We start from the raw sequence: 23598 nt of genomic DNA, 5'->3' as shown, positions 1-23598 counted from the left end.
GTCCTTGACATGAAGCATCGCTTTTCCTTTGAAACTACCAATAGCATCGAAGTGCTCTGGAAATGCTTGTTCGAGATCCTTATCACTTGTGATAGGTGTTTGTTTAGGTTTAGGGTTAGGTGTAGGTGTGTCATAATTGTACATTGAGTGAATTGTGATAATTCCAAGGTCAGTGCAACCTAACAACCCAAGGATAGCTGAAACCTTGACATCTGGTACATAGAATGTCTGTGTTGACCATTTCGGACTGTAACATTTTATGTCAAGTGTACCTTTACATTTAATTGGAATCTCACCATAAGCTTCAAGTTTTACTGGTGTTTGTTTCACTAATGATTCCCACTTTGAACTTTATATTTCCTTGGCGTACGTACTATGACAGTCTTAGTACTTGCACGTGAGTCAACTCTTAGGTAGAGCTTATGTTGACCGACTCTGTGGGCATATGTAAATGTTAGCAAATGCTACTGTACCTTCTGAATTTACAACTGTGTGTGGCCCATTGGTGTGTATTGTGTCAAATTATGCAAAGTTGGATAGACTGTCTTTAGACTGATAATGATCATGATCTGTGATAGTATCGTGTGCTGTGTCCATTTCGCTGATTGGTTAGTTCTTTCGACATTTTGATTTTGATCGTGATTTCTTTTGTTTTGGTAAACGATCATCAGATATCATGTCAGATCTTCGGTCATCTGAACTAAGTTATGGTTTTCTAATTATGATCACTTTTTGACTGGCGACAGAATTACCCCCAATGACTTTTACTGACGTGGAGAGCCAATTCCATTAATATTGACCCCCTAACGGTTCATAGTTGTCTGAGAATGATAAATGAGGTTTTTTCCTTCATTATGAAAGCAAACGGAACAGAGTTGTAAACATAAGAGATATACAATAAACAGAATTTCGGCTCTTCATAAATTTAGAAAAGAGTTAGAACGTGTTGGAATATAAACCTGATTTTGGAATACAGGCCATAAATTCAAAATACAGATAAGGTGGAGGTAGCTTTGACATGTTCCTTTCAGTTGTGTATTGATGTGTCAGAACTTCATCTTTATTACCTGCAGTGCTAGTGTATCTTATAACTGTTTTCAAAAGACTTAATTAAATAAATTCTTTATGATGTAACAGAAACACCTTTTTTGCCTTTACATCCTTCTGAATCAGATACATTTCTATTACGATGCACATTACATACTGTACATTACGGTGTGTTAGTCATACCTACACAATCGATGCGAGAGGCTGATCCAAGCTATTGTATTATTTGAATGACATACCATTCATCACTTTGCAATCGTTTTCATGGGTGTGACTGCCACACTGAGGTTGCTTTTTGGCATCACTTTAGCGCAAAATCGCTTAATACATTCAGCATATTTTCCTTTTATCTGAAGCAAATGAAGATACTTATGGTGGCATGAAGCCTGCCAATATTCTCGTTGATACATCCTCTTTCATATCGAATGTTGAGATTGTGAATTTATTACTAACATTCATGATAACTCTGATCAATAACAGTGCATGTGCATTTTTTTTACCAAAAACATACAAATTTTGGCAAAAAGTCTTAATTCTTTCAAAAACTATATCAACCTACTTTAAATCGAAGAATAAAGGGATTGTAGTAAATTCTAACAACAAAATAATATATAATTTCGCATTTTATTAAGGACTATCTCCATTTTCTGGGTTGAAAATGTGACAATATACATTAGTGTATCCAAGTCTCCGATATGCAGTAAAAAGCTAAATTTCTGAAAATTGAATTTTCAAGTTTGAGACATTATAAGTTTGTGACTAAAAACGATATCAATTTGGAATTTCGTCCGCTTAATAGTTGTATATTAGGAAAGTTTTCTAGAAATTTTTGAGGCGATTCCTTTTTTTTCTTTAGCTTAATGGTAAATCATGTATTTCGCAAATTTTCAATTTTTTGGAAAACATTCTCAAAATTGCACTTTTCTTATCAAAATCTCAGCCGAATTAGCTTTTCATCACCCATGAATAGTATCAACTTGTAGAAAATTTATTTATCTTTCATATGACACTAATTTTGTGGCAAATGAATGTTTGTGTCGGAATCTATGTACGAAAAACCAAATCCCATGAATATGGCGGCCATTTTGGACGCCATCTTGAATTTGAACCCCATGGGACAATATTTCGTTTTGGGAACATCAAAATTCATTCACTACACATCTTACGGATTACAAAAATGTAGATTTAAAAAATATATCATTCGGGTGCATGGGAACCCTATCTCCCTACCAGACTATATGTACATCTCGTATTTTCGGTAAATTGTACAGAACACAGGAAGATGATCAGATATTTCAGAATAAAAACAATCCAGACTCAAAATGACATTGAGACGCCTTTCGAAAGATATTATCTATTAATGAAGATAAATGATTGCTAACCCTGGTTGGCTTGTCAATCATGATATTGAATGCATTTGAATCAACGATACTTTGCAAGCTAAGGAAGTGATTGGATTTGGATAATAGATCAATATTGAAATCACCCATCACACAGACAGATTTACCAGATGAGTTAAAGGTAAATGCTAGTTTTGGTAACGATATCAAAATGAGTTCGGACAGAATCCAATGAAATGACAACCAAAGTGTCTGTTTGTATAAATAAAACGCATGTGCCAAAGGATTTTGGAAGAAATTGTGTAATTGCTGAGAAATCAGCAAATAAGCACAGGATTCGGGTAGAGCGTCGGGCCCGACGCTCAAAGCAATAATTATACACTGTCCCACGTGCGCTTATCTGTGTTGGGGAAGTTCAGTCTGAACATTTTCAGCGTAGATTTCAAGATTTCACAAAGTTCAGTTTATGTAACTGTACCAGATCTAGATCCTCGATGATATACTGACAATTAAGCCTGGTTTAACAGACTTTCTCATGAAATCAGTGTTTACTGCAACTACTGGAATTTCTCTTTAACAGTTGACATGAGGCATTCAAGATCAGCAAGAAAGTTAGCAACATCTGTGGTTGGTGGTCTTTATATTAGACAAACTACACATTTCTTTCCATCAGGAAGATCAACCTCAATGCATAAACTTTCATCAGCTCCTCTCGTTAATGAGAGGTCGTTCCTAGTTTTGAAGGATAGAGATTCCTGAACGTAAAACATCACTCCACCACCCCTACCATTTGAGCGGTCTTTACGAACTTGATTGTAACCATCCAATGCAAAAAGTGGAGGTGATTTAGCATTTAACCAGGTTTCCGATATGCCAATTATTGAGCATTAAAAATTTAGTGAGGATAAAAGTATATCAAAATTTTCATGATTCTTTAAAATACTGCGAGCGTTGCAATGCAAAAAAACTTAAATATTGGGTTTGATTTGATTTATTGGTTAATTATCTTAGGATGAAATTCACTAGGTACATAATAATTACAGTTGTTGTTTTCTGGTAAATCATATTCTTCTTCATCCATATGAAGCTTTAGCAGACAATAACAGATCAAATATAATCATAACAGACAAATATGTGTTAACAGATTTAGGGCAGTAGAAAGATGAAGGAAGATATACAAGAGAGTAAAATAAAACTAAACTACTATATACAGTATATACATGTACTATAACTAGATTATGATGAACCATAGCTTGATAGTAACCACCCCATATCAAATTCTTTACTATCGATCTGCATTTAATCATGGTAAGGGGGAAGATGAATGAGGAGAATACGGAGAGAGAATACATTAGTGCATAGAGAAAAACAAAGAAGTTAGTGTTTCAGCCTCGTGACCACAAGGACTAAAGGGACATGAAATGTTAAAGTCACGCATCTATGCAAAATATGGTGCGCCTCCATCTCCTCTCCAGTGTCCGGCATAAAATCTAAGCTTTGGTCATTCTTTGTATAAGTCTTGTACTTCCTTGGAATGTTTATTTTTTTGCTCCAGGTCAGGAGTTGTCAAATCATCTGTTAGATAGTAGCATTCACCATGTAGAGCCTTCCGTGCACCTTTCATGATGTCGATCTTGTCACCAAATGTTTTTAGCTTGATAATGATGTGACGAGGCCGAGTGCCTTTCTTGTCATTTCGGTGAGCATTCTCAATACTCACATTGCTTTTAAACTTGTCTTTTAAGATGTTCTGAACCGGCTTGTTGCAATCCCCCACCTGGTCTTCGGCTGGTTCTGGTAAGCCTACCAGACGGTAGCCTCTTGTCGAGGCCCTGGCGGCTGCTTCCCGAGCGAAGCGAGGGATTTCCTAATTCGCGAAGCGAATTAGGCCTGGCTCGCGTCTTGACATCTGATCTGAATTATATATTCATGAGGAACGTCTTCCTAATGAATATACATGAGTTGTAATATCACCGGTCACCTAGTAAACCAATGAAATGTCAAAGCTGTTTCGTCCGGGGTTCGGAATACTATATAGTCCACTATTCTGGAGGGGATTCAATTAATTGCGGGACACTAAAGGGGATATATAACCAGCAAAATGCTACAAGCAGTGGTACTATTACTACTACTGCTAGTAATGGCCGTAAAAGACCCACCACCGCCCCAAAACTTCCCGGGAGATACTGGCCAGCCGCTGGTCAGACTCGAGTCAAGGGGAAACAACTCTACTCCAGCATTCCCTCACTGCACCGCGGAGAACGATAATCGACACACAGTGGAATCGCATGAAAGATAACATTTTCCATATCCTGTGGGTAGATTTACAAAAACATCTCGTCCTTTCAGTGCAGATTTAATTTGATCGACTTGCAAATCCTTAAATCGGTCAATATTCAGCATTTTAGAGGCATATTCAATGCTCTTTGATATTTCGTCGTCACTCTTCGCCAAGAATCCACGGGTCGTCATTCAAGATGAGCTCATGAATATTCAATATGACGTCATAGCAGCCCGCGCTCTCATTGGATGATTTTCACCGACCAGTTTTTGGTAGGTATATTGGTAAAAACAATAGAATAACAAAAGAAAGTCGGTGAAATTCGGCCCAGATGTCAAGAGGCCAACAGGCCCTGTCTCGCGGCGCTCTGCTTCGCTCTCTCCCTTGCTTCGCAGTGTTCGCTCGGAAAGCTTAAAGCAGCCGACAGGGCCTCGACAGGAGGCTAACCAGACGGCAGTTATTGCGCCTGGAGAACCTCTCAGCTTTATTACTCTCCGCCTCTTGACGATCAACCTTTTTCTGCAATTGAGTACAAAGTTTTTCCATTTTCTCCATTCTCTCTTCCAGATTCTTGTTTTTCTTTTGAAGGTCATCAATGCGCTGGCCTTCATATTCTAAAGCTTTCTCTACTTTTTGCACACTTTCCACTACTGATTTAACTGCGTCGTTCAAATTCGCTATTGCCTCTTTAAGGCTTTTGGTCACAGCAGCAATAGATGGGGGTGATTCCTTTACCTCATCATCCGGGACAGCTATGCCAGCAGCTCCGGCCTGATGTACCCCCCAAATAGGCTCATCCTCTGGTGTTGCACCAGTAGAGGGGATGTCACTCCTCACTGACAACTTTTTTGCCTTTTTTGGTGATTTCTTATGCTTTGCTGGCGACATGTTGCACTAAAACTATTCACAAGATAACAAAGTGGAGTACTGTATATATGTCCAGTTTATCAGAAGTAGAACATCTAGGCTATCAGAATATCTCGTGGAGTGGTTTAAAAGTGTGTACTGTTTAGCTGGCTGCCATCTTATATTTATAGTAGATTTATTATTGATTTTATCATAACATGTTTCATTACGCTGATTTATAAGTAGGTTTCATTTGATAAAAACCATTTCACCAATAATATTTTTGACAAGGACTTAAGTTTGTTTTTACAGGCCTATTTGACCCACTGAATCTACTCAAGCTTTCTGTTACTCTGTCCTTTCACGGCAAGAAATCAGGTAAGGAAATTCGACCAAAATGATAATGTTTAAATTACAATAGAACGGTTTTAAATCACTGTGTCTTGTCTCAGCAATTTTTTTGCTCTCTTTGCACTCTTTAAAGAGTGAAATTTGTGTAAAATGAAATAGGTTGTTATCAAGAGTGGATCATAGAGTGAATGTTGAGTTGAAACATTAATACTTTCATTGGAGCAATGTTGGGGAAAAATTACTTTTACTTCAAAAGAGAGTAATATAAATTTCTACTGTCGTCCCATCTAGGTTTTCAAACAGTTTCACCAAATTTGATGTTTTTCTTTTGTTGTGAATATACAAGGTTGCCTTGACTACAAAAACACGTAAGGATGAAATAAAGTTAATTCCGAATTCTGTGGCGCATGAAGGCTTCTTTGCATTATCATAATTGCTGTAAATTGGTGTTGCTTCCCTTTCATAGAAAATTTATACGCATGAAAAATTAGTATAAGTGATTATGCGCCAATGCCACATACACTGACAATAAAACATCCTCTTTCCTCCCATGCATGTCCAATAAGCCAGTTCGTAATTCCTTTCTGCGCATGATCAAAAGATTCTACGCATGATCAGAGGAAGGTCATTTGTACTAAAAGTGACATGGTGGTTTAAAATCTAATGAGATAAGCACCAACTTTGATGTCTTGATTATTCATATACTCTTTTAAATTGTGGTTTTCATTTACATCCACAAAAACAACTATGCATCCACGAACGGCTGGTATTTCACAGTTTGCCAAGTAATTGTGCATCATGCTACGATATGCATTCAGAGTAGAAATGCAACAAATACCTTCATAAAGTGTTTATTGGTGTGCTTTTCTAGTCACCTGGTCTATTCAATTTCTTCACCCTGCTATGTAAGGCAAGCTTACGTAATATCTTGCTTTGAAATCTGCCTATCATAATGAAAGAAATGAAAGGTCATTTGACCAAAATTGTCCATGAAGTAACTACGAACTGGTCTATTATACCTTGTATTTCGTTCAAAGGTCTCTAAAATTGGAAAACATAGCTCTTTAAAGGGATGCTCCGGGCTGAGGATATTTATATCTCACTAAATAGAGTAATATTCACAGAGCAAAATGCTGAAAATTAATTTTGATCAAAATCTGATGATAAATAACGAAGTTATTGAATTTCAAAAATTTGCATTATTCCGGTGAAACAGTTCTAGGCATGTTTTCATAATACTAATGTAGGACTGTTATTTTGACATTTGGTTTCCTTCAATAATTTAGTTATACTCCATGCTTTGGTATTTAGTTCAGCTTTGTTTACATTCTTGATGCTTCTGTTGTCATCCATTTACATTTGGCTTTCAACCTGCTTCTCCTGTCATTCCTTTCCTATTCAGATGTGTTCATTCATTACATTCCCACATCTGATTCTTTTGTTCAACATTCTTATTATGTAATCATCCCAACATCTTATTCATCTCCATCCTCTATCTCTTATTGGTTATTTTTATGAATTAGACTTTTCCACTTTCAGTTGGCTTCTCCATTCTCTTTATTTTTATTGGTTGATTTTGTGTAATTTTGTGCAATCAAGCACATTTGCCGTTTTTTCTCGTTTTTTGCCTTTTTGTGTGATTGTTCATGTGTTACTGTGTGTCCTGTTTTGTCTTGTTTTTTGTGTAACTGTTCTTCACATTCTATTCCACTTTTATTTCCTTAACTATGGCTGCTAACACCAATGCTCCATTTCACTACTTGGATAATGATGAATTATACGACGCTTTTCAATCTGATCTAGATACCAATTTCAATGAAAATTCAAATAAAGCTTTTCACAATTTAGTTGCCCAGTCCATGAACTCCCAAAACAATAATCTTGATTCTGTCTCCGATCCAAATGATAGTACCTATCAGCATGCACCTTCCTATTATTTTTCAGAAAGTCAAGTTGCAAGTAAACATTTAAACAACAGTAAAGATGATTTTTTAATGTTACATTGCAATATTCGCAGTGCCAATAAAAATGTTGATGCTTTGCATTCCCTTCTACTTAATTCGAAACTCAACTGTTCAGTTATAGGTTTGTCAGAAACCTGGTTTACTTCTGAAACTGATTTAACATTTTTTTCACTTCCTGGTTATAATTTGATTACGAATAATAGGACAGAAAAAAACAGGTGGCGGTATATGTTTGTATATTTCTGAACGGTACGAGTATAGGCTGAGGCCAGAATTGAACCGCATGAATAACTCTATAGAAAGTTTATTTATTGAAGTAGTTATTCCAAATGATAAAAACATTGTAATTGGGGTTATTTACAGACCTCCAAACTATCTTCGTGATGACTTTTTGAACAATTTCAATGAATTACTAAATCACCCCATCATGCTTCATAAAAATTGCTTTTTACTAGGGGATTTTAATGCAGACCTCTTAAAATATGATTCAGATGCATTCATACAAAAATTCATGGATTCATTTCTTACTGCGGGTTTTTTACCAGCAATTACTAAACCTACCAGAATTTCTACCAACTCGGCCAGTCTTATTGATAATGTCTTTACAAATGTACGACTTGCGCTGTCATCTGGCATAATTCTTTCCGATCTATCTGACCATTTTCCAATATTCCTCCATTTCCAACTCAATAATGGTTTCTCGGCAAACTCGGCTTCTTTTCACATACAACGTGATTTTTCTGAAAACAATATAGAACATTTTATGCAAGAGCTAGAAAACACAGACTGGTCTGGAATCTACACTATAGAAAATGCAAATGATGCCTTTGAATCATTCATGAACATAACATCTTCTAAGATGAATCACTGTTTTCCTTTAATCCGAAAAAAAATCTAACTACAAAAAGATTCCAAGGTCCCCATGGGTCTCCAAGGGTATTTTACGATCCATTAATAGAAAGAATAATCTTTATTTGAAATCAATTGTTAAACCATGTGATAAGAACAAGAAAAAGTACAAAGATTACAAGAACATTCTTACTGGTATACTTAGGAAAAGTAAGAAAAAGCATTTTTGTAATCAGTTTCAATTATTCAAAAATGATATACAAAATACCTGGAAAATAATTAAGAATGTTTTGCATGGTAATTTAAAAAAATCTATTGTTTCAAAAATAAATGTTGATGGCGAAATTATAGAAAATCCACTTACTTTGGCCAACACTTTCAATGATTATTTTTCCAGTATAGGCCCAAATCTTGCCAGACTCATTCCAGACTCTCCTAACCACTTTACTGATTTTCTTCATGACCCCAACCCAAATTCAATATATTTTTCTCCTACAGATGAGGCAGAAATTGCGGATATAATTCATGGCTTAAAAAATAAGCAAAGCTCGGGGCATGATGGCATCAATAACATTTTGTTAAAAAAAATTGTAATACCATTGCTAAACCCTTGGCATATATCTATAATTTATGTATGTCTACTGGGATTGTTCCTTCATCGCTGAAACTAGCTCGAGTTATACCTGTTTTTAAAAAAGGTGACAGTACTGCGTTAGGTAATTATCGACCCATATCACTGCTGACCTGTTTGTCTAAAGTACTTGAAAAATTGATATTTGTTCGTACGACGAAATTCTTTAATTTGCATGATTCATTTTATCCCTTGCAATTTGGTTTTCGTGAAAATCATAATACTACACATGCGTTATTAACAATAGTTGATAAGATTGCCAGCGGAATCGACAAGTTCCAACATACTGTTGGGGTGTTCCTGGACTTCTCCAAGGCTTTTGATACCATTAATCATGACATTTTATTACACAAACTTAATTACTATGGAGTCAGGGGAATAGCCTTGGAGTGGTTCAGGAAGTACCTAGACAATAGAAAACAATTTGTCTCTTTCGAAAACTTTAACTCCGAAACAAAACTTGTTACTTGTGGGGTTCCGCAAGGCTCTATTTTGGGTCCCCTACTTTTTCTTATATACATAAATGATTTTTGTAAGTCCTCCAATAATTTATCATTTATTCTGTTTGCTGACGATTCTAATATTTTTTTCTCCCATAAGGATCCACGCCATTTGCTTGCCACCATTAATCACGAACTAGTACATGTATCTGAATGGATCAAAGCTAATAAACTATCCCTTAATCTCCAAAAAACAAATTATATGCTCTTTAGTAATATCATAGATGAACTTCCAGGTAATATAATTTTCGAAAATACTAATTTACAAAGAGTTGGCAGTACTAAATTTCTTGGGGTAACCATTGATAATAATCTTTCCTGGAAAGAGCACGTTGATCACATTTGTAAAATTATTTCGAGAAATATTGGTATCATAAACAAAGTAAAATTTTTCTTTCCCACTCATATACTATTTAATTTGTATTCAACTTTGATCCTGCCTCATTTAAACTACGGTATAACAGCATGGGGGAATTGTGCTGACTGCCTCCTGAACATAATTTTACTTTTACAGAAAAAGGCTATTCGTATTATTTGTCATGCAGATTTTCGTTCACACACTGACGAACTTTTCTATAAATATAATATTTTGAAGATTGGTGACTTGTATCGATACAATCTCGGAAAACTCATGTATAGTTTAGATAAAAATGAACTTCCAAATATTTTTTATTCCATGTTTACAAAAAATGTCGATATTCATCATTATCCTACTAGGTCCGCCGGGCTCTTTCATCCACCAAGAGCTAGAACCATCCTTTTAAATAAAACATTTATTTTTACAGGTATCAAACTTTGGAACTCCCTTATAGAATCATTACGTAACAAGCCAACACATTTAAGTTTCAGTCGAGGGTTAAAGAAAATTCTTATCCTTGGGTATAAACCCCAGAACTTAAACATTTCTGTATAAGCAGCTACCACCTCTTGTTCTTCTTCCCTTCTTATTTTCTTCCTTCTTCTCTTTCCCCCTCCCTCTCACATTTCTTTTTTTCTCTCTCTCTCTTCCTATCACCTTAATGTCTAGTTCTATTGCTTTTCTTATTTTCCTGTTTGTCTATGTTTTGTAGTTTGTTTTGTTTTGTTTCTTTTCCTTTTTTTTCTGTCTTGTCTTGTCCTGTTTTGTTTTTGTTTGTGTGCCTTTTTTGTTTTTGTCTTTGTTTTGCTTTTAGTATCTGTCCTGTCTTGTCCAAGTGATTGTCTGTTCACACACTACTGAACTCATGTATTTTTTTTTATACAGCAGGGGTATATATGATATAATATTTTTTGTTAATTGTAACATAGTAGGCTTAAAAAGCTTGACCCCACTAGTATTCTTTTTCATTGTACAAACCTTTTTAATTTACGATTTGAATTTCATTGATCAAAGATATACTTTAATTAACTATTTATTGCAGGGAACCCATACTAACAAGCTTTGCTTTCCAGTGGGTTCCCTTTTTTCATTTCTGTATATTATACTTTTGTGTTTTGCTATACATTGTAACTTTTGTTAAATTTTGGAATGAAAAAGAATAAATGCAATCAATCAATCAATATATGCTAATTTTGTAATGCAATTATGAGTTTTACTGAGGCAAGGAAGCCCAGCAAATATAGCAGTGCACTACCAGACTTCATCGAGTTAAGTTCATTATTTTGTTCCTGTGTCTTCATAGTTAAGTTCCACCTTCTCCTCTCCGTTTGCTGTTCCATTTAATGTCTATGATTGAGCTTGTTTTATTCCCATCTTTACTTGAACATTTACTTTCCCCTTAAGACTTGTATTATTTTTAACCCCACGCTAACATACCAGTATAAAGCAACGAATTACCCATCGTCTTTAACAATATATTTCGAGCAAAATAACGAAATTCACCATTACCCAACCAGACAAATTAATTTGTATCACCTGCCAAGGACTCGTACAACACTTTCACGGAACACTGTTATATTCACTACACCACACTTTTGGAATTCCCTTCCGTTTGATATAAGAGAGAATTTAAGCTTAAATACATTTAAACTAAAATCTCGTTTTGCCTCCTACTCCCAACAAACCTCATCGAATATTTGATCATTACACATATCCCACCTACGACCCTCCCCCCTCTTTTTTTCTTTTTTCGTTTTTATCATTTTCCCCTTAATATTCTGTATTTGATTTGTCCTTTGTGGATCCCCCACCCCATTCATCTTGTTTAGTCATGTTTTTTTTGTTATCATCCATGACAATGCATTTTGTCATCACTAAAATCCAATCTCTGCTTACACTCCTTATAATCTCCTATTTACCATATTTACGTTTGTTTATTATTTGCGTTCTGTTAGAGAGATCAGCGTCCACATCGTCCAATTTCATTTCGTCCAACTACCATTTTGTCCAATTTAGCCAGTTGGTTTAATAACAATTTCGTCTATTATCATTTGGTCTAATTGCATTTTTTGGGGGGCCAATTTGTCCAATAGCTACTTTGTCCATTTAATTACGCCTATTACCATTTAGTAATATTTCATCATAATAGAGACATATCATTTACACATTCACGAACAAAATGAAACAACTATGATTTCATGAAATAACATACGAAAAGTGAATGTGGGGATGTGACATCATCAGCCAACCTTAACGATAACTAGTGTTCATGAAGACATGTCTAGAACTGTTTTTCCAGAAATCATGCAAATCTCAATAACTTCGTTATTTGTTATCCGATTTTGATGAGGTTTTCAGAATCTTGCTTTGTATATTTTGCTCTGTTTAATTAGATATTGGCCTATATTTTCTTCTTTTTAGCCCGAAGCATCCCTACAAAGTAGGAACTTTTCGCTCGTTTACTTGGATCACTCGTGTATAAATAAGCAAATGCCTGAAGAGAGTAAAAACACAAAGTTACCCCTTTCCTGATTTCCATTCTTGCCCCGCTTATCACGAAACGACGTAATCTGCCCATATCTACATTCTGTAACACCCACCATGGCTTGATGAGTGTTATAGATGTAGATGAAATGGTTATGAAAAATATTCTCAAGCATATGGAGAATGTTGCGTAATTTTTATCAGATATTTTTTTCTATTCCGAGGGAGGGACCCGGGGGGGGGGGGAACTAGCTGCTTGGCCAGCTGATCAACCTCGGGCAAAATCAAAATCATTTCAACAAGAGGGCAAATATTTATTTTCTCTACTCTGAATCCATACACTCCTAAAAAGTTAACTATTCAAATATGTTTATTAAAAGTTTTTAATTGTAAACATCAAGCTGCAATGACTTCAAAATACGTGCGGTTTAAAAAGAATTAATTATGAATTATGTAGGTCATGAAGGCTTCCACTCATTAGTATAATTGCTGAAAATTGATTCCCCTCGTGTATATTTAGATCCAAATATGATTAGGATAAGGACAATGGACCGATACCCAAAGCTGCAAACCATTTTACAGGTATTAATTATTCATAATTGCAATATCATTTATCCAGTTAAGGTGCTTGAGTGTGAAACAAGTTGCAACTGAAAATGACAGTTAGCAGTGGTGTAATGGTCCAAAAGATGAGGGGCACACACTGAACTATATGCGTGGTATAGTTCAGAGGGGGCACAGCGTGGTGTGTGTGGCAAAATTTCTATATTGAAAATCCCGATCAAGGGAGCAAAGCGAGCAAGTAGAAAAATTGACCTTTTACAAAATGAATAACGAATTTTGTGTTAGATTCCCACAGAATTCCTGAAAATAACATCATGATTCACCGTTTCTATTTTTGTTTTTGTTCCTTCTCTCTTTCTTTAAGAGGGGAAGCCTTCAAAAAGTTGACATGAGTAAAGAAATAAAATCAAACCAGCTTTGAACTATAAAAAAACCATTAATGAAGTAAAATGATGAAGTTATCACTAATACTTTCGATTATTTTCACAAGTTACACTGGACGTAATACTAGTGAAAGACCAGATGACGTCATCAACTCACTATTCCCAAGGAGTTGGGGGTAGATTTATTTTTAATTTTATTATAACAAGTGAAATTTAATACTAGTAAATATTCATTACGCTGATTTATAGGTTTCATTTGATAAAAACCATTTCACCAATAATATTTTTGACAAGGACTTAAGTTTGTTTTTACAGGCCCATTTGACCCACTGAAGCTAATCAAGCTTAATTATACTTTGCCCTTCCACGACCAGAAATCAGGTCAGGAAATTCGACCAAAATGATAATGTTAAATTACAATAGAAAGGTTTTAGATTACTGTGTCTTGTCTCTGCAATTCTTTGCAGAGTTTACTCTTTAAAGAGTGAAATTGTGTAAAATGAAAAAGGTTGATATCACGAGTGGATCATAGAGTGAATGTTGAGTAGAAACATTAATACTTTTGACCAATGTTGGGGGAAAATTACTGTTACTTCAAAGGAGACGAGAGTAATATAAATTTCAATTGTCGTCCCATCTAGGTTTTCAAACAGTTTCACCATATTTGATGTTTTTCTTTTGTTGTGAATATACTAGGTTGCCTTGACTACAAAAACACGTAAGGATGAAATAAAGTTAATTCCGAATTCTGTGGCGCATGAAGGCTTATTTGCATTATTATAATTGCTGAAAATTTGTGTTGCTTCCCTTTCATAGAAAATTTATACGCATGAAAAATTAGTATAAGTGATTATGCGCCAATGCCACATACACTGACAATAAAACATCCTCTTTCCTCCCATGCATGTCCAATAAGCCAGTTCGTAGTTCCTTTCTGCGCATGATCAAAAGATTCTACGCATGATCAGCGGAAGGTCATTTGTACTAAAAGTGACATGGTGGTTTAAAATCTAATGAGATAAGTACCAACTTTGATGTCTTGATTATTCATAATACTCTTTTGAATTGTGGTTTTCATTTACATCTACAAAAACAAAATGCGTCCACGAACGACTGGTATTTCACAGTTTGCCAAGTAATTGTGCATCATGCTACGATATGCATTCAGAGTAAAAATGCAACAAATACCTTCATAAAGTGTTCATTGGTGTGCTTTTCTAGTCACCTGGTCTATTCAATTTCTTCACCCTGCTATGTAAGGCAAGCTTACATATTATCTTGCTTTGAAATCTGCCTATCATAATGAAAGAAATGAAAGGTCATTTGACCAAAATTGTCCATGAAGTAACTACGAACTGGTCTATTATACCTTGTATTTCGTTCAAAGGTCTCTAAAATTGGAAAACATAGCTCTTTAAAGGGATGCTCCGGGCTGAGGATATTTATATCTCACTAAATAGAGTAATATTCACAGAGCAAAATGCTAAAAATTTATTTTGATCAAAATCTGATGATAAATAACGAAGTTATTGAATTTCAAAGATTTGCATTATTCCGGTGAAACAGTTCTAGGCATGTTTTCATAATACTAATGTAGGACTGTTATTTTGACATTTGGTTTCCTTCAATAATTTAGTTATACTCCATGCTTTGGTATTTAGTTCAGCTTTGTTTACATTCGTGATGCTTCTGTTGTCATCCATTCACATTTGGCTTTCAACCTGCTTCTCCTGTCATTCCTTTCCTATTCAGATGTGTTCATTCTTTACATTCCCACATCTGATTCTTTTGTTCAACATTCTTTTTATGTAATCATTCCAACATCTTATTCATCTCCATCCTCTATCTCTTATTGGTTATTTTTATGAATTAGACCTTTCCACTTTCAGTTGGCTTCTCCATTCTCTTTATTTTCATTGGTTGATTTTGTGTAATCTAAATATATGCTAATTTTGTAATGCAATTATGAGTTTTACTGAGGCAAGGAAGCCCAGCAAATATAGCAGTGCACTACCAGACTTCATCGAGTTAAGTTCATTATTTTGTTCCTGTGTCTTCATAGTTAAGTTCCACCTTCTCCTCTCCGTTTCCTGTTCCATTTAATGTCTATGATTGAGCTTGTTTTATTCCCATCTTTACTTGAACATTTACTTTCCCCTTAAGACTTGTATTATTTTTAACCCCACGCTAACATACCAGTATAAAGCAACGAATTACCCATCGTCTTTAACAATATATTTCGAGCAAAATAACGAAATTCACCATTACCCAACCAGACAAATTAATTTGTATCACCTGCCAAGGACTCGTACAACACTTTCACGGAACACTGTTATATTCACTACACCACACTTTTGGAATTCCCTTCCGTTTGATATAAGAGAGAATTTAAGCTTAAATACATTTAAACTAAAATCTCGTTTTGCCTCCTACTCCCAACAAACCTCCTCGAATATTTGATCATTACACATATCCCACCTACGACCCTCCCCCCTCTTTTTTTCTTTTTTCGTTTTTATCATTTTCCCCTTAATATTCTGTATTTGATTTGTCCTTTGTGGATCCCCTACCCCATTCATCTTGTTTAGTCATGTTTTTTTGTTATCATCCATGACAATGCATTTGTCATCACTAAAATCCAATCTCTGCTTACACTCCTTATAATCTCCTATTTACCATATTTACGTTTGTTTAATATTTGCGTTCTGTTAGAGAGATCAGCGTCCACATCGTCCAATTTCATTTCGTCCAACTACCGTTTTGTCCAATATCCAGTTGGTCTAATAACCATTTCGTCTATTATCATTTGGTCTAATTGCATTTTTTGGGGGGCCAATTTGTCCAATAGCTACTTTGTCCATTTAATTACGCCTATTACCATTTAGTAATATTTCATCATAATAGAGACATATCATTTACACATTCACGAACAAAATGAAACAATTATGATTTCATGAAATAACATACGAAAAGTGAATGTGGGGATGTGACATCATCAGCCAACCTTAACGATAACTAGTGTTCATGAAGACATGACTAGAACTGTTTTTCCAGAAATCATGCAAATCTCAATAACTTCGTTATTTGTTATCCGATTTTGATGAGGTTTGCAGAATCCTGCTCTGTATATTTTACTCTGTTTAATTAGATATTGGCCTATATTTTCTTCTTTTTAGCCCGAAGCATCCCTACAGAAGTAGGAACTCGTCGCTCGTTTACTTGGATCACTCGTGTATAAATAAGCAAATACCTGAAGAGACTAACAACACAAAGTTACCCCTTTCCTGATTTCCATTCTTGTCCCGCTTATCACGAAACGACGTCATCTGCCCATATCTACATTCTATAACACCCATCATGGCTTGATGAGTGTTATAGATGTAGATGAAATGGTTATGAAAAACATTATCAAGCATATGGAGAATGTTGCGTAATTTTTATCAGATATTTTTTTTCTATTCCGAAGGAGGGACCCGGGGGAAACTAGCTGCTTGGCCATCCTTCTTCTTTTTCTTCTTCATCTTCTCCTTCTTCATCCCCTTCTTCTTCTTCTTTCTTCTTATCCTTCTTCTTTTTCGCTAGCTGATCAACCTCGGGCAAAATCAATATCATTTCAACAAGAGGGCAAATATTTATTTTCTCTACTCTGAATCCATACACTCCTAAATAGTTAACTAGTCAAATATGTTTATTAAAAGTTTTTTATTGTAAACATCAAGCTGCAATGACTTCAAAATACGTGAGGTTTAAAAAGAATTAATTCTGAATTATGTGCGGCATGAAGGCTTCCACTCATTAGTATAATTGCTAAAAGTTTATTCCCCTCGTGTATATTTAGATCCAAAAATGATTAGGATAAGGGACAATGGACCGATACCCAAAGCTGCAAACCATTTTACAGGTATCAATTATTCATAATTGCAACATCATTTATCCAGTTTAGGTGCTTGAGTGTGAAACAAGTTGCGACTGAAAACGACAGTTAGGAGTGGTGTAATGGTCCAAAAGATGAGGGGCACACACTGAACTATACATGTAGTATAGTTCAGTGGGGGCACAGCGTGGTGTGTGTGGCAAAATTTCTATATTGAAAATCCCGATCAAGGGAGCAAAGCGAGCAAGTAAAAAATTGACCTTTTACAAAATGAATAACGAATTTTGTGTTAGATTCCCACACAATTTCTGAAAATAAACATCATGATTCACCGTTTCGATTTTTGTTTTTGTTCCTTCTCTCCTTCTTTAATTGGGAAAGCCTACAAAAAAGTTGACATGGGTAAAGAGATAAAATCAAGCAAGCTTTGAACTAGAAAAAACATAAAGTAAAATAATGAAGTTATCACTAATACTTTTGATTAATTTCACAAGTTACACTGGACGTAATACTAGCAAAAGACCAGATGAGGTCATCAACTCACTATTCCCAAAGAGTTGGGGGTAGATTTATTGTTAATTTTATTATAACATGTGAAATTTAATACTGGTAAATATTCATTACGCTGATTTATAGGTTTCATTTGCTAAAAACCATTTCACCAATAATATTTTTTGACAAGGACTTAAAATTGTTTTTACAGGCCCCATTCGACCCACTGAATCTACTCAAGGTTAATTTTACTTTGCTCTTTAACGGCAAGAAATCAGGTCAGGAAATTCGACCAAAATTATAATGTTAAATTACAATAGAAAGGTTTTAGATTACTGTGTCTTGTCTCAGCAATTCTTTGCAGAGTTTACTCTTTAAAGAGTGAAATTTGTGTAAAATGAAATAGGTTGATATCAAGAGTGGATCATAGAGTGAATGTTGAGTTGAAACATTAATACTTTTGACCAATGTTGGGGGAAAATTATTGTTACTTTAAATGAGACGAGCGTAATATAAATTTCAATTGTCGTCCCATCTAGGTTTTCAAACAGTTTCACTATATTTGATGCTTTTCTTTTGTTGTGAATATACTAGGTTGCGTTGACTACATAAATACGTTAGGATGAAATAAAGTTAATTTCGAATTCTGTGGCGCATGAAGGCTTCTTTGCATTATCATAATTGCTGAAAATTGATGTTGCTTCCTTCTCATAGAAAATTCATACGCATAAAAAATTAGTATAAGTGTTTATGTGCCGATGCCACATACACTGACAATAAAACATCCTCTTCCCTCCCATGTCCAATATATACCTTGTATTTCGTTCAAAGGTCTCTAAAATTGAAAAACATAGCTCTTTAAAGGGATGCTCCGGGCTGAGGATATTACTATCTCACTAAATAGAGTAATATTAACAGAGCAAAATGCTGAAAATTAATTTTGATCAAAATCTGATAATAAATAACAATGTTATTCAATATCAAAGATTTGAATTATTCTGGTGAAACAAAGGCATGTTCGAAATTTTCTACGCGTGCAAGCCCGCCCCCCCCCCCCACTCAGTGTTATTTAGGGTACGCCTATGCTCATTCCCTCCCCTTGAAAGCACCCCCTATCTCATATCTGCCAAAATTTCTGAACCCCCTTTCGCGGGCTTTTCCTACCTTGGAGACCCCCAAAATCGGAACACTGCTCAATGAGTCAATGTACCCCCCTATCTTGGGTGAGCTGTCATTCCAACCCCCTATCTATATCTCAGGACAGACAACCTCCCCCTCCCTGATGTCATGTTGGAGGACAAGCTTCCAAAACTAGCAGGAATTTCAGAAATTTGATCCCGGGATTTGATCAAGTTTTCTATGAACATTCAAGATATTTCAAATAATCCCTGTTTTAAATTTTTCAGGAGTCCAAAAATTAAGAGAATAAGAGAGAAAAAAACTTTTTCATTGTCCCGCGAAAAAGTACCCCTTTACCGGACATTTTGGGAACACGCATGCGGTCTCTCCGACCCCGGAGTGGGGGGGGGGGGGGGGGGGGGGGGTCGTTCGTGCAAGTCTACAAAAACTGTCGACCAAATTATTTTCAGCCTTGAAGGCGTAGTCGACGTTTTCCTTAAAGGAGGAGGTTCGCCCATGGCCATGGGACGCGGGGTGCTGCGTGTGTTATTTTCACTAGGCAGCACCTCTGGAAATTTAAGGAAAATTACGGAGATTTTGAAATGAAACCATTTCTTTTTTCGCTTGTCAAATTTGTCGAGACCAAATTACCTTCATTTTGTCGTGAAATCTAGTCAGCACCCTCTGTTAAAAAAATTGAAGAAAAAAAAATTAAAACCTTAAAAACATGGGGAGGGGATGGGGACAATCTAACACTTGATGTAAAGTAGTTTATAGCATTAAAAAAATTAGTTTGGTTTCTTAAAACGGTTATTTCCATATTATACAAACATTAGAACCGACGAGTGGTGATGACGTCACCCAATTTCTATTTATATTGTATTTATTTAAGAATATGAAATGTAGCATTGGTCATAACGGAAATATGTAATGAATACCTGATCTGATGATCACTTCGTTGTTTTTAAGCAAATCGTGGTCAATTCAGTACCATTCGAAAGAACTGAATCTATGGGAGAAAAAATATTTTGCGCTGCCCTTTCACGCATCACTGACGACTGTTTTTTTTTTAATCTAGATGGGCAAGAAAATGTCTTCTTGGTCTTTAGAACCCCCCCCCCCCCCCCGATCCGCGCTTCTTATTTTGTTTAATGTTTCGATATAAAAGTTATCACCAAGACGAGTGGACCAACACTATTGAAAAAACATACATACATATATATATATCTCTCTCTCCCTCTCTCTCACACACACACACATGAGAGGCCTACACAGGATACGGAAAACTGTCGGGGTTTGAAAGACAGAAAGGGATACATTTGCCAATAAATTCCACTCGGACAACATTTTGGTGTCTGATTAAAATGTATGTTGGAGTTTGAGATGGTCACGTGATCACCTGATTGTCATTTCGGTGGGAGTTGCGTGATGGGAACTGCTCACAGCAGAGGAAGCAGAAGATAATTAGAATACATCTGTTTGGAAAGAAGTAAGTTCCAACCAGACTTATATAAAGGTCGACAGTTGATCCGCAGAATAGATACGCGAAGGTGTGATAATTCGAGATGTTATCATCATATCTCGTTCCGATACATAAACCAATTTAAGCGATATTATTTCATTCTTCACGGAATCGCAATATATTTTATGCTGGACTATATTAGTAGTGAGTTGATCTGTACTTTACACTTATAAATTATTTAGAAAAAAATGATTTTTGAATAAAATTGAAAAGTGGGACCATATCTCTTGGAGCAGATCCTGATTCGCCTTGTAACCCGTAAGAAGACTTTCATTGTACCTATAACGAGCGACGTCATCCAACAGCCTAGCACAGACTTTTGTTCGATGAATTGGTCACATTTGATTTCGAATATATATATATATATATATATATAATCATTGCCTCCTATGAGCCAATTACATTTCTGAAGTAAAGACCACATAACACGAACAGTACCACCAATTATATTGTGTTTTTGTTGGTCGAATTTTAGTTGAGTTCTCTTCAGCACAGATAGAAATGGTGAGTCTTTATATATTTTATTTAATCTATTTTCAAACGATTATATTGGTTCGTACATCTTACTATAAGCAATAAACATTTAGCAAATTTCTTTATTAAATACATAATGAAGATAGTAATACAAACAGGTTTGAATAGAGGATGGGTCGTAATAACTATGTCCCAAGTTTCGTGAACTAGATCTATGAACTTTAAAGTTATGATGACAATTCCACAAATACCCCCAACATAGTCAAAGTTTGTTGACCCTAAGTGTCGTTTGACCTTGGTCGTGTGACTTGAAACTTAGGCAGGATCTTCCATTGTACACTATCACCATTTCACCTTGGTTAAGAATTCGACATTGATTCCCCAAACATGGTCTAAGTTCATTGACCCTAAATGACCTATTACCATGGTCATGTAACCTGAAACTCAAGGAAAATGTTTAGTAATACTTGATTACCCTTATGTTTAAGTCTCATGAACTAGGTCCATATACTTTTTAAATTATAATGACATTAAAAAAACTTAACCTTGGTTAAGATTTCAATGTTGACGACGCCGCCGTCGCCGTCGTCGGAAAAGCAGCGCCAATAGTCTTGCTCTGCTATGCAGGTGGGACAACAACAAATGAAATGTTTTTAATTGTTTTAAAGCGGTTTTTTTTCTCCAACGAATGATGCAATCTTTCATAAATCAATTAAGCCTTACTGTCTGATTTAAGCTATTGATGTCTTAAATACATTTTTGAAGTAAGTCTCTGGAGATGACTACAGCTTTTTTTTTAACAGAGTTTTTAACAGAAAAGTTCATATTTCCCCAAAAAATACTAAATCATGGAAATTGAACACTAAAGTGATTCCACATACATGTACATATACATGCAGTACTGGGGCATTTTGAGTCTTGTCAATATGCAAAATGGAAGAAACTGACATTATCTATGAAGTTTCAAAGCTTAATTTGATTAATCCAGGGGCTGCAGAAGCAGGGGGGCTTCAGCCCCCACTTTTTTTTTCCAAAACCGTGTACAAGAAAGTAAAAATGACCATATGATTGGGATTTTTTGCATGGTCAGCCCCCCCCCCCCCACTTTGAAAACCATTCCGCCGCCCCTGTAATCAATATGCTTCATTTCGTTAGAATCAATTGTGCCAATTTTAGTTAAATCTATGAGCAAAACCCTTGAACTGCCTATTATTTTTCATGGGGGAATTTTGATCAAAGCACATTAGAAAAAAAAAAAATTATCTGTTTTTTCGTCTATTTCTCATGTACATTTTAAAAAAATAATTTTTTAGTGTTTTTGAATAAAAAAATTATTGGCAATAATTTTACAATCATTAACAGAAAGTACAAATAAAGATACAGATATATAATATTGGCGAGAATTTACAATTGGCGCTATACATGAATCACATTTTTAGGAATTTAGGGGTCTGACATGCACTTGCTGTGTCATATCATAACCGTATACCCATGCATGCATCCCCAAAAAAGTCTTGAACACTATCATGAATATGGCGTGGCTCTATCATGTTTATGGATTTATCATATAATTTTTGAGGGGCAATTAGGGTCCCCTGGGAATGTTAGGGTTATGGTATGCTAGCTGATTATCTTATTCTGTTTAAGGTGCTTTTCTTCATCTTTACGAAGTGCAAAGTTTCACCTGCTTTCGTGTGTACCTCAAGAGTATCATTATGCTTGTGCAACAGTTCCATTACATTCAACATGTTTAACTATACATGTATGTATTTGAGCTTATTTTGAATAGTGTTTCTTTCCCTGTCCAAAACCGAGCGCAACACTCATATATGCTTGTTAAAGAGAGAATATTCTTTATATGGATTGATGTACATAATTGAACAGGTACAAATAAACATGACAAAGCAATGGAGAAGTGGGGAATAAAGGGGGAAAGAGAAAGGGGGAAAAATAGTGGTGTTGATAAAGAGTTGAATTATTAGAAAAAATATAATACACCACTTCAGAAAAAAAAATCATCTAAACTCACATCCATGCAAGCCTATACGGTGTTTTAAACACGTTTTATTTTGTAAAAAACGGGTGTTTTAAAATACGTTAACTTTAAGACATGTTTAAAACACACCGTTTAACACGTGCCAGACCTGAATGGAGGGCCTGCTAAAAACGGAGCCTTTAGAGTGCAGCTTCCTATTACAAACCATTCTTATAACAAATTGAAACCAAGAATAAAAAAACAAAATTGTATGATCATAAAAAAGGAAGAACATTCTCACCAAGAATTTCCTTCAAGCGTTTTTACATGGAATGCACGAACAAAATACAAAACCACAAGTGAAAACCCAACATACAAATTCAAACTGGCATTAAAATTTTACAGAAGTTAGAAGTTGATATCGTTTTAAAAATGTATCATTTTGATGTTGATAAGAACAGGGGTAATGTGGTTTAATGAACCATTTTGGTAAAATTAATAACTTTTGTTATTATGACTGTCGAGAATTTCCTGGAATGTCTAA

This window comes from Lytechinus pictus, chromosome 11 (assembly GCF_037042905.1).
Source record: "Lytechinus pictus isolate F3 Inbred chromosome 11, Lp3.0, whole genome shotgun sequence".
Taxonomy (NCBI): Eukaryota; Metazoa; Echinodermata; class Echinoidea; order Temnopleuroida; family Toxopneustidae; genus Lytechinus; species Lytechinus pictus.
This window is presented reverse-complemented; position numbering follows the sequence as displayed.